Raw genomic sequence first — 10,863 nt, 5'->3', positions numbered from 1 at the left:
ACCAAAGTGAAATATTTGCCTTGAATGCTCAGTTAGTTACCAAAGGCTGATGTCCAGCCTACTGTGTTCTGTGCTGATAAACTCCCTGTCCAGCTCGCCCCCACTGTCCCCTGAAGGCAGGAATTCCTGCCTCTCCAAGCCAGCCTCGGGCATAAGGTCTTTTGTCCAAGATCATTTCCTCTAGCATCTCCATTAGAAGTCTGTCACCATCTGTCATCGCTCATGGACAAGGCAGCTTTGTGAGGGGTCTCGTCGCTGTCATGTGAAAAACCTGCAACCTACACCATCCCCTTCCAAGACAATGGGTGACTTTTCTGATCTGACCGCTTCTGTGTCCCTAGACTCTGACTTCCAACCCCAGTCCTTCTGGGACAATTCAGCAGGAGTCCTCCCGAAAGCCTGTGGGTCACCCATCTTCCTTCTCCACCTCCATTCCTGAGGGACCTTTCTGCAGCCGGAAAAACAGCTGGGCCCGTCCCTGGCGCTCCCTTGTCTGAGCAGACGGGACAGCCCATTCAGGATTTTCCTAACTGGCCGCCATCAGAATGCTTCATTTTCAGCTGAAATCTGTGATCAAAAATTGACCCGTTCGTATTTTCAGAGCTCAACATGTCACCCTGATTGCCGGATGCCTCGGTTTGGTGGCATATTTTCTTAAAGTATCCTGTTGAAAGTTCTGCCCCTGGGTGGCGGTGGGGACAGCCTGCATTCAGAGGGGGTTAGGTATTAGGGAGCCCTCCCCCACCCAGCTCTTACGAACAACAAAGCTGACATTTTCGTCTCCTTCTGCCTGATTCCTGCTTCTCACGTGGTGTGACTCAAGAGAATTTAAAGTGACAAGATCAGGGGTGCCTGGGTGGCTCAGTCGGTTGGGCGGCCGACTTTGGCTCAGGTCACCATCTCGTGGTCTGTGAGTTCGAGCCCCGCGTCGGGCTCTGTGCTGACAGCTCAGAGCCTGGAGTCTGTTTCAGATTCTGGGTCTCCCTCTCTCTGACCCTCCCCCATTCATGGTCTGTCTCTCTCTGTCTCAAAAATAAATAAACGTTAAAAAAAATTTTTTAATAAAAAAAAAATATTCAATGTAAGCTCAGGGAGAAAAACAGCTCGATAGTCCTCCTGTTTTCTAGAGTCTAGAGAAAACAAAAGATGTTTACTTTGCTAATGATGGTAATTAACAGAAATGGCTAAGACAGTATTAGGCATAATTGCAGGGAGATGCAAGATAACACAGGTAGTTTGCTTCAGGGAATTATTAGTTTCCCAGGATGGTAAATTCACTACGATACATACATTGCTTTTTGTAATATGTTCATAAGGTTAATTATATTTTGCAAATAAGGCCCCCACTTTTTAAAGCCTCTAAATAATAAAAACAATATAAAAGCTTATACTGTAAGCGTCCACGTTTTAGTAAGAATTTTTGGACTTGGGTTATAATACCTACCGTGTTTCAAAAACCAAAAACCGGTATTAAAAATTTTTGACAAAGTTGGCTCAATGAGTTTATCCGTAAGGAGAAAGGTTTATACATCTTTTACTGCACGGTTACATGGTTGGCACATTCACAAAACTAAAATTAGAATTTAGGGGGTTTTGGTGAAATTAACTATTCTGTACCCACTTTTTTTAATCCCTGTAAAACTGACCTAGTGTTACATTAGTTTCAGGTATACAAAAAAATGCTTTGACACTTCTATACATTCCTCGGTACTCATCATGGCCAGTGCACTTTTTTTTTTTTAATATTTATTTTTGAGACAGAGAGAGACAGACCATGAACGGGGGAGGGTCAGAGAGAGAGGGAGACACAGAATCCAAAGCAGGCTCCAGGCTCTGAGCTGTCAGCACAGAGCCTGACGCGGGGCTTGAACTCACAGACCGTGAGATCATGACCTGAGCCGAAGTCAGAGGCTCAACCGACTGAGCCACCCAGGCGCCCCGACGGCCAGTGCACTCTTAATCCCCTTCCCGGATTACACCACGTACCTCCCCACCCACCTGCCCTCTGGTAACCACCGGTTTGCTTTCTATAGTCGAGTCTGCTGAAAAGTCTTTGCTCATTTTGGTTGTTTCTTAAATTCCATGAGTGAAACATACGGTATTTGTCTGATTGACGTATTTTGCTTAGCATTATAGTCTCTAGCTCTGTCCATGTCATTGCAAATGGCAAGACTCCATTCTTTTTTTATGGCTGATTAATATTCCACTGTGTGTCCATCCGACATCTTCCTTACTTGTTCATCTGTCGATGGGACACTTGGGTCGCTTTCCTATCTTGGCTACTGTTCAGTAACGCCACAGTGAACACAGGGGTGCATATATTGTTTCAAGTTAGTATTTCCATTTTATTCGGGTAAATATCCAGTAGTGGAATTACTTAATCAGGTGGCAGTTCTATTTTTAAATTTTTTTTTTAAACTTCCACACCGTTTTCCACAGTGCTTACATCAATTTACATTGCCATGAACAGTGCACAAGAGTTCCTTTTTCTCCACATCGACACTTAATTTTTGATACTAACCATTTTAATTCACATGAGGTGGTATCGCATCGTGGTTTTGATTTGCATTTCCCTGGTTAGTGACGCAGAGCATCTTTTCGTGCGTCTGTTGGCCATCTGTATGTTATATCTGGCATACTCCGGATTCGTTTTAATAAAGCACATTTTTTTTTAAAGTTAAGTTTCTAATAGGTATTTACTTTTTGCTGCGATTTTTAAAATACTGGCTCATAAGAACTTTTTCTTACATTTGAAAATTGTGTTCATATATTGTCCTCTGACAATTCTTCCCTTTCCCCTTCCCAAATTCAGAAAAAAATAGTGAAAACGTCCTTTAGTCCTAAACTGTCTTTGGGTTTCCTTGAATGGCCACCAGATTACACAAAGATTTGCCCCGATCACCTTAGAAGGGATAAAAGATATAATTACATCTTTTTTTTTTTTTAACATTTATTTATTATTAAGAGACAAAGAGAGACAGAGCATGAGCAGGGGAGGGGCAGAGAGAGAGAGAGAGAGGGAGACACAGAATCTGAAGCAGGCTCCAGGCTCTGAGCTGCCAGCACAGAGCCCGATGCGGGGCTTGAACTCACAGTGAGATCAGACCTGAGCCGAAGTCGGATGCTTAAATGACTGAGCCACCCAGGTGTCCCAAGATAGAATTAGATCTTATCCATTCTCTAAGTTTTAATCAACTCAAAACTTGTGAGAGCTCTCTGTTTTCCAAATTTAGGATTAAAAAAAAAAAAAAACACGCAAAACCAACAAAAGAAGTTCCATTTTCCTGAGTTATTTATGTATAAACCATATTAATATGAAAACATTTGAATAATTTTGTACTTTTCGACTTAAAAGAAACATGCTCCTGCCAAGCAAAAAGACGGGGACAAGAACGGTCTACGGAGTGATTTGAAAGTTTCAGCATCCCTGTCTATCAGTGACAGTCAGGGTACACACTTTAGGATATAAGCCTAGAGCTACTAGTCGATCAATGTCTTCGCAGCGTGTATGTTCTCAGTCCAAGGTAATCCTTCACGACATCCTCGGAAATCGTTACCCCTCAAAAGAGGCTTTCACTCTCTTCCACTCTGACCACCTATATTCGTTACAATTGTTCAGTCTTACCGCCAGTAGAGGTAAATGGCTGTGGTCTTCAACGCTGGTGGGAAAAATTTAAAAGCCTGACCAATGATGTTTCTCGTGCATGGCCTGTCTACAGCTGAATTCTGAGAAAGCTGTGTAGTCTGAAGCCAAAGCCTCATGGCCCCTATACACCCCTCCAAATGGATTGTATCAATGGTCTCCAATAAGGAGATAAGTGTTTGCGTCATTATATATCCATTCAAGGACAGATCCAAGATTTCTTTTCAGAAAATCACAGCTTTGATAGGGACTGAGAAAAGTTCATGTTGTAACAGGCAAATAAATCCTTATTGAGCTCTGTCCCCTGTGGTCTTTATCAGACTATTACAGTTTCCCATTTCTCCTTGAGGCAATTTCGTTTGATGTTTTCTCGAAATGTGCTCATCAAAATATAAATTTTAATGTACAAAAAGTGATCTATATCATTCCCTAAATTTGGCTTTACTTTCTGCTCTAATTTTTATTCGCATTACTTCTATTTTCTTTTTTATTACATATTAAATCTCAGTCTTCTATTTCAAGCATCGAGGCTTAAATTTCTCCTTAGTAATTACTTGAGCTACAATTCACAAACTTCGGTATGGAAATTTTTATTATCATTCGGTTGATACTATTTCTAATTCTGCTTACGGTATCATCTTTGATGAGGTATTTTCAATATGTTTTTAAATTTCCCAAACATAGCGATTTTTTTCAGACCTGTTTTTGTTGTTATTGCCTTTCTATTGCAGTGCAAATGTAGTTCATAGGACACAGATTCTTTGGTATTTGCCTCATGTTTTATAACCCAGAATATGAACAGTATTTATAAAGGCTCTTCATATGCTTGAGAAAAGCATGTATACTCTAATTTGGAGATAAATGTTTTTAAGCCATCTATTATTATGCAAATCTTCTGCTGTAAAAGGAACTATTTTTGATTGCCCACAAATTTCAGCATTAGAAGGGAAATAAGTCAGTTAGAGAAAGACAGATACCATGTTTTCACTCATGTGGAGCTTGAGAAGCTTAACAGAAGGGAAAGGGGGAAAAATTGTTAGAGAGAGGGAGGCAAACCATAAAAGACTCTCAAATACAGAGAACAAACTGAGGGTTGATTGGGGTGGGGGCGGGGAGAGGAAAGGGGAAAATGGGTGATGGGCATTGAGAAGGGCACTTGCTAGGATGAGCACTGGGTGTTGTCTGTAAGCGAGGAACCACGGGAATCTACCCCCAAAACCAAGAGCACACTTCACACACTGTATGTTAGCCAATTTGACAATAAATTATATTTTTAAAAAAATTTAGGGGCTACACCATGAAAGCCCCCAAGGCCCAAAAGAAGTATGATCAATTTCGGTATGGTGCAGAGAAACCTTCAATAAATAATAGTAATAGCTATCAGTTATGAAGTATTTCCTAAAGGGACACACTACTCAGGCTTTCACATGCATCGGTCTATTTAATCCCTACCTCACCCCACTCTTGTAAAGGTGTGGGTTTCATTTTACACGAGGAAACCAAGGTCAGGTAGTGGAAACTTGCCTTATGCCACCCGGGGGGTGGGGGACAGACTCAGGTCTGTGTGACCCCAAAGCCAGCGACCTTACACTCCTGCAGGCGGCCGCCCCAACTTTGTCCGCCCACACTCAGAACTACCCTAAACATCCCGGCAGGGGATGTCGCACCACCGTGGGCTCCTAGAGTAACAGCCTTCCTGTAAAGGTGTCCAGCCACCCTCTTCGCTCACGTAATTAGCCCTGAACTCACCTTCTAGACCAGCGCTGTGCTGTCTGACTTCCCGTTAAACAAAATTCAACCCGGTCAATTTGAAGATCTAGTCGGCTTTATTAAACGAGGAGTCGGGCAGCATCCCACCCAGCCTGGAGAGAGGAGAGGTAGGGCAAGAGCCATTTGCAAACGAATGCTTCCAGGCAAGGTTGCTTTCCCTGAGGGGGAACAGGAGGGGAGTCTAATCATGCATATTATTTCATCTTCTTTGGGGATGGAGAGAGCCCGTGCAGTGGACTCACAGGCACCCATCAGAAAAATTTCTGACCGGTTAAGACTGCGCTTCCGCGGCGGGCTGACACTGCATTTCGATCAGGTATTAAGCCTGGGTTTGGGGACTTGGCCTACGTGACGCCATTTTGGGCCTGTGAGTTTTCTTTTTAACACTTCTTGCAGTGACAGGAACAGTCTATGCACCTGCGCGGCCCGACACAGCAGCCGCTTGTGGCCACCAAACATCTGAAATACGGCTGGTGCAGGGGAAGATGTGAACTTCACGTTTTTGTTTGTATCAACTTAAATAAACAGCCACGCATGGCTAGCGGCTCACCCTGAGGGACTGCAGTCCTCTAAGCTCCGTGACGCCTCCTGTGTGTTGTGTCCGGAGCAGTATCCCCAACCTATAGCAGTGCCCAACAGAAGCGCACGTTCCAGACATTAAGCATATAAACACCACATTGTAGAGACCTTCCGGGGATACCGTGAGAACCCAAACGTATTCCCCATCCTATCCCCACTTTCAGCATGGGCTCTGGCTCATACATAAACGCGCTTTCTTCTTTTCTTGTGATGAATGAACCTTCACTCTAACCAGCTCCCATACTCCCAGTTCTTGACTATACGATGGAAATCTCCCATTACCTGATCCATCGGGCCCTCCGGTAAGCACACGATTCCCGGCAAGAATCATACCTCCCTGGCCTGAAGCCTGGCTCCTGGGTCACCTTGGTTGTTGCCGCTCTTCCCAGATTGGTTCAGGCCCTAAAGACTGGGGATGGCTCACGCTTCACACGCCCCAAGCGCCGCGAGGCAGGCATGACCTGGCACCTGGCGTCCCCGTGCACACTTGTGAAGTCCGGGCCCGTGTTGTGCTGCTGCGTCTCCACAGCAGCCGACACTACCAACTTCAGGCAGCTGGCCAGAAGTCAAAGGACGGTCCACGGAGAAGGCAGAAAAAAAGACACTTGACTTCTGGATGCCGCCGTCGGGAACGGGCCGGCAGAGTGAACACCTGAGGCGCGGAGAACGCCTGCCTCCCACAGGCGCCCGTCGAGGTATCAAACTCACTGAGGCAAGTCCGATTTCCAATGCAGAAACGGGACAACGCGGCCTTTCATCATGGCCTTTGGGGCCTATTTCCTCACACAGACCCTTCCACCTTTAAAATGGGAATTAAAGGGGCGCCTGGGTGGCTCAGTCGGTTGAGCGTCTGACTTCGGCTCAGGTCATGATCTCACGGTCTGTGAGTTTGAGCCCCGCGACGGGCAGGCATTTATACTCATGAGCCAGGCCCCAGAACTCAGGCCACCCCAGCTTCCTCGATGGCATCACTGCCTGCCTCACTCCAGCCCACCCTGTCACCCGCCCCCCCCTTCCAAAGCCCTGGCCTGTCCTTCAACACCCTTGACTTTCTCATGGGCCCTCAATCTGAGCCAACTCTACCAGCACCTGGTCACCTCCTTGTCCTAACTGAACACCTCGGACAGTAGCCTGGGTGCCAAGCCTCAGGAGCCTAGCAGGAAGAGGCTCACGGGTGAAAACACGACTGGAAGGCGATCCATTTCACGTCCAGCCTCAGCGGCACACAGCTTGTTAGATGACTTAAAAGGCAGACGCGGCAAGTCCGTAAGGTTTATTGAATGAATAGGCAGAGGGGAAAGTGATGAGCAGCTGGAATGCGAGAGGAAAACGTTCGCTCATTCAAGTCATTCCAGACACAGCAGAGGGACACGGGGCTGACCTCTCGTCTATGGCTTCTCGGGGCACGGCTGTCCCGACTCAGAGCCAGCCGGAGCGGACCCGGCCGCAGCCCCAGCACCTTCCCTCTGATGTCACGCGCGGAGCCAAGGGCTGCTCCGAGGTGCTCTGAGCGGACAGCACGGGGTGCTCTGGGGATGCTTCGCATAGAGGACTCCCTCTCAGTTCTCTGCCCCTCTGGTGACTACTAATGGCACCCAGAGAACCTACAAGAAAGGACAAGTGAGACCGACGATGATGATGATGGTTTGGAGTTCCCACCCACATAAATGCAAACCAGCTTCCCGCTGCCTGTGGGTCTCCGGCACTCCGCACTAACTCACCTCGGAGAAAAGTCTCAGCGAACACACATCCCACGTCATCCCGAGGGTCAACGACTCACGGCCTTGGGACTTACTTCAACAGCCTCTGGACCGAAGGCTGACCTAAGAGGGAGAAGAAGCATATAAGCATTTAATCTCCAGGCCACCTTCTCCCCAGGTGACATTACTGAGAAGGTCCGCATCAACCAGGCCTAAGCTCCCAGTTTACACGCGCCAAACTAGATTGTCACCGAGATAGAAAGGATGATAAAAGAAAAACATCTTAAAAATCCAGTTTTTATAAAAAATCACTTTCTTTCTAGGAGTTCACGACCAGGGCAACTGACCACACAGAGTAATTCTCAGGGAGACAGCTCAGCGCTCACTGTTGGGAGCTTGGCACTGAGGAACCACTGCATCTTGACCAAAGGGACGGACCCTCATCCTCAGCAGCTCTCCCACACACGTTCACGACTCGTCTGCCCAGCCTGTCATAAGGCCCCAGCAGCTGCCATCCTGTTCTGCGAAGACCCACTTAACACGGCCCGGCCGTAAAAGGCAAATGCCAGATAAACTTCCAACAAAGACTTGTTCTGGTGAGGTGCCCCGACCTTTGAAGGTCAACACTGCCGGGCCCATTTGAAGGATAAATGAAAACACGTCGTGAACGCTTGAGAAGATTACACAAGTGACTCCCAACTCAACCTGCAGGACTCCACACCCAGGGGTTTGAATGACCAGGCCTGGAGTGGGGGGTAGGGGTGATATAAAATGTCTTCAGGATGGTCGCCATTGTCCCTTGAATCCTCCAGCCTGGCTCAGGAGCCCAGGACCAGGAACGAGGCTGTGGGACAGGACAAGCCCCTGACGCAAAAGGGGTGGAGAGCAGGTCTGAAAGGCAAGGGGACCTCAGGGTTATCAGAGGACTCCTGGGCACCGGGTGGTTCACATACGCTATTCTCACTACCTCCACATCATCGTGAGACGGAACAAAAACATGTGGCCGGGCAGGATCCCAACCGCAAGCACGAGACCTGAATGCAAACGGAAGGGGTCTCAAAACTAGACAGGAGCCCCCAGGCCGGAAATCTGGGATGGATACCTTGACCTCGCCTCCAACCTCACCTCACTTCTTACCCGGGAGCCAAGACATGCCTCCCAGGGGCACCCGTTGTATCTGAGTCTACAAAGCGAAGGCGCCGTCGCAAGGTCTCTGCCTCCCTGAACACACAGGGGCAGCGCACAGAACGAGACACAGACGGTCAGCCTGCTGTTGACGAGGACTACAGAGTGCCCAGCCTGCAACAGATACCCTCACTGACACGAATCAGGGAGCAAGCTAGGAAATCTAGAGTCTACAAATAGATTTCAAAGAGCCACAGGACTCAGAATTTCTTCTTCAGTCAACCCCCCGGGGTCACCCTTTGCAAAAGAACCCACAAAGCACAGATTAAGTCAGTGAAGGGAGACCTACAAAGAGGGTGATCCATCAACACATCCTTCTCCCGTCGGCGAGTGACAAGAGAACTCCTCGGGCTTCTGGCTGACCGTGACAAATGAGAACTATTTCTATTGACTCAGAATTGATAGAACTCCTCCTTGCCCCTACAGCAGGCCCCACCTTTGTTTTTCTTTCTCCATTTACTTAACGTTTCTGACAGCTCCTGGAGAAGCAACGCACGCTGTGCTCAAGAGACAGTCAAGGAGCAAAGACAACAGACACACGAGCGCTGAATTCACACACTGCCTTGACTAACGTGTTCTTGCGGACTGGCCTCGGCTCCTGTAAATTCAAACAGCAAAAGCCACGATTTCCAATTCTTACGTGTGCCCTCGGGCGCTATGTGAATTTATTCCAGTGTGAAGTCCAAATTAAAAGGTAGGCTTGTTTCTGACAAGAAAATCCGTAACGTGGAAAGACAGAATGAGCCCCCACAGGTCGGGGGGCTAGCCCAGTTACCGCCTCACATGGGGGCCAGCAGAGGCCCCAGCTCAGAAGGGAAGGGCAGGGGTGAAAAGCTAGTGTGGGAAAGCTCCAGGGTTTGGAAAGGATGGCTGGACCCTTCAAACACGGGAACTTCTCTCGGTGACTCCTCTCCCTGCCCTACCAATGACCAAGGCACAGGCAGCCTGCAGTCACTTTCAGACACGGGAGCAGAAAAGGACAGAAAGAGCGCCAGGAAGGATGGCTCACAAAGCCAGACATGCATGCCTCAGAAACTGGACCAAGGTCTCTGGTGCCTAAATCTACAGGCTTTCCCTCACAGCACGGTGCTGACACCAGGAAGGAAGCCCTTCACCAGCGCAGCTTTCTAGAGGCCTTCCCCCCCCGCCCCCTCACTATGTGGGGGATTGCCTCCCAGCCAGGACACAACTGGGAACTCATGGATGCCCACTCTCATCTCGCTGCCTCATCCAGACCCCAGGGCACACGTGTGTGACTTTACGGATGCAAAAAGACACAATTCCAGAGAAGGCTCCAAAACCTTACCTCGGGGCATTTGTGGCCTCGCGCCTGGCTGTAAGACACCTCTCATGGAGCCTCTGGACATGCAGATCCACCTGCAAGAGACAAGCCGTGAATGAGCACTCACAACAGGCCTGGGGGGGGGGGGGGGGGAGGGACGCAGAGGGTACCTGGCACAGCGGCCAGCGGATTCCAGCACCCACAAACGTGGGCCATTGCTACCAGGACTTGGACAGCCACACTGCTGTCTCAGGAACAAGAACAACTGAACTCTAGGAAGGGACCTGGGGAACATGTGTGACAGAAGTAATGTCAGTGTTATCCTATGCACCCACGATCAATTTGTTGCTAAGCAATCTGTATCAAAAAGTTGTCAAGGCCAGGTTTTGGAGAGCGAGCCACGCTGACCGGCAGCAATGAGCCTGGAGCAGGAGGGGTAACGGGTGGCGGGAGGGCCCCACGTCCTCCATCTAGTGCGTAAGGGCTGCCTACGTACGCATTCTCCACGACGACGTCCTGCCCAGCTGGGGTACTACTCCCTTCCTTGCTCCTTAACCTAAGAGCAGAGGGAATGTTACCCCCAGTGGACCACAGGCCCAGCCCGTGGCCAGGACAAGAGACACACTTCCAAGGAGAGCAGGATGCCTCAGCCTTGAGCAGGTACGGTCTCCCCACTGACAGTCCAGAGTGGGAAAAGCCCATTG

At 48.5% G+C, this 10,863-nt stretch overlaps 1 non-coding gene across 1 annotated transcript; it reads right to left on the bottom strand.

Annotated features, from left to right (window-relative positions):
• Positions 1-9,715: 9,715 nt before the first annotated feature.
• On the bottom strand, positions 9,716-9,846 carry LOC111559952. Its single transcript, XR_002741414.1, has one exon. It is a non-coding gene; the product is annotated as a small nucleolar RNA SNORA71 (small nucleolar RNA).
• Positions 9,847-10,863: the final 1,017 nt, after the last annotated feature.

Source organism: Felis catus, chromosome A3, assembly GCF_018350175.1.
Source record: "Felis catus isolate Fca126 chromosome A3, F.catus_Fca126_mat1.0, whole genome shotgun sequence".
NCBI classification, from domain to species: Eukaryota; Metazoa; Chordata; class Mammalia; order Carnivora; family Felidae; genus Felis; species Felis catus.
The sequence above is the reverse complement of the archived record's forward strand: the minus strand, read 5'-3'. Positions and strand labels throughout refer to the sequence as shown.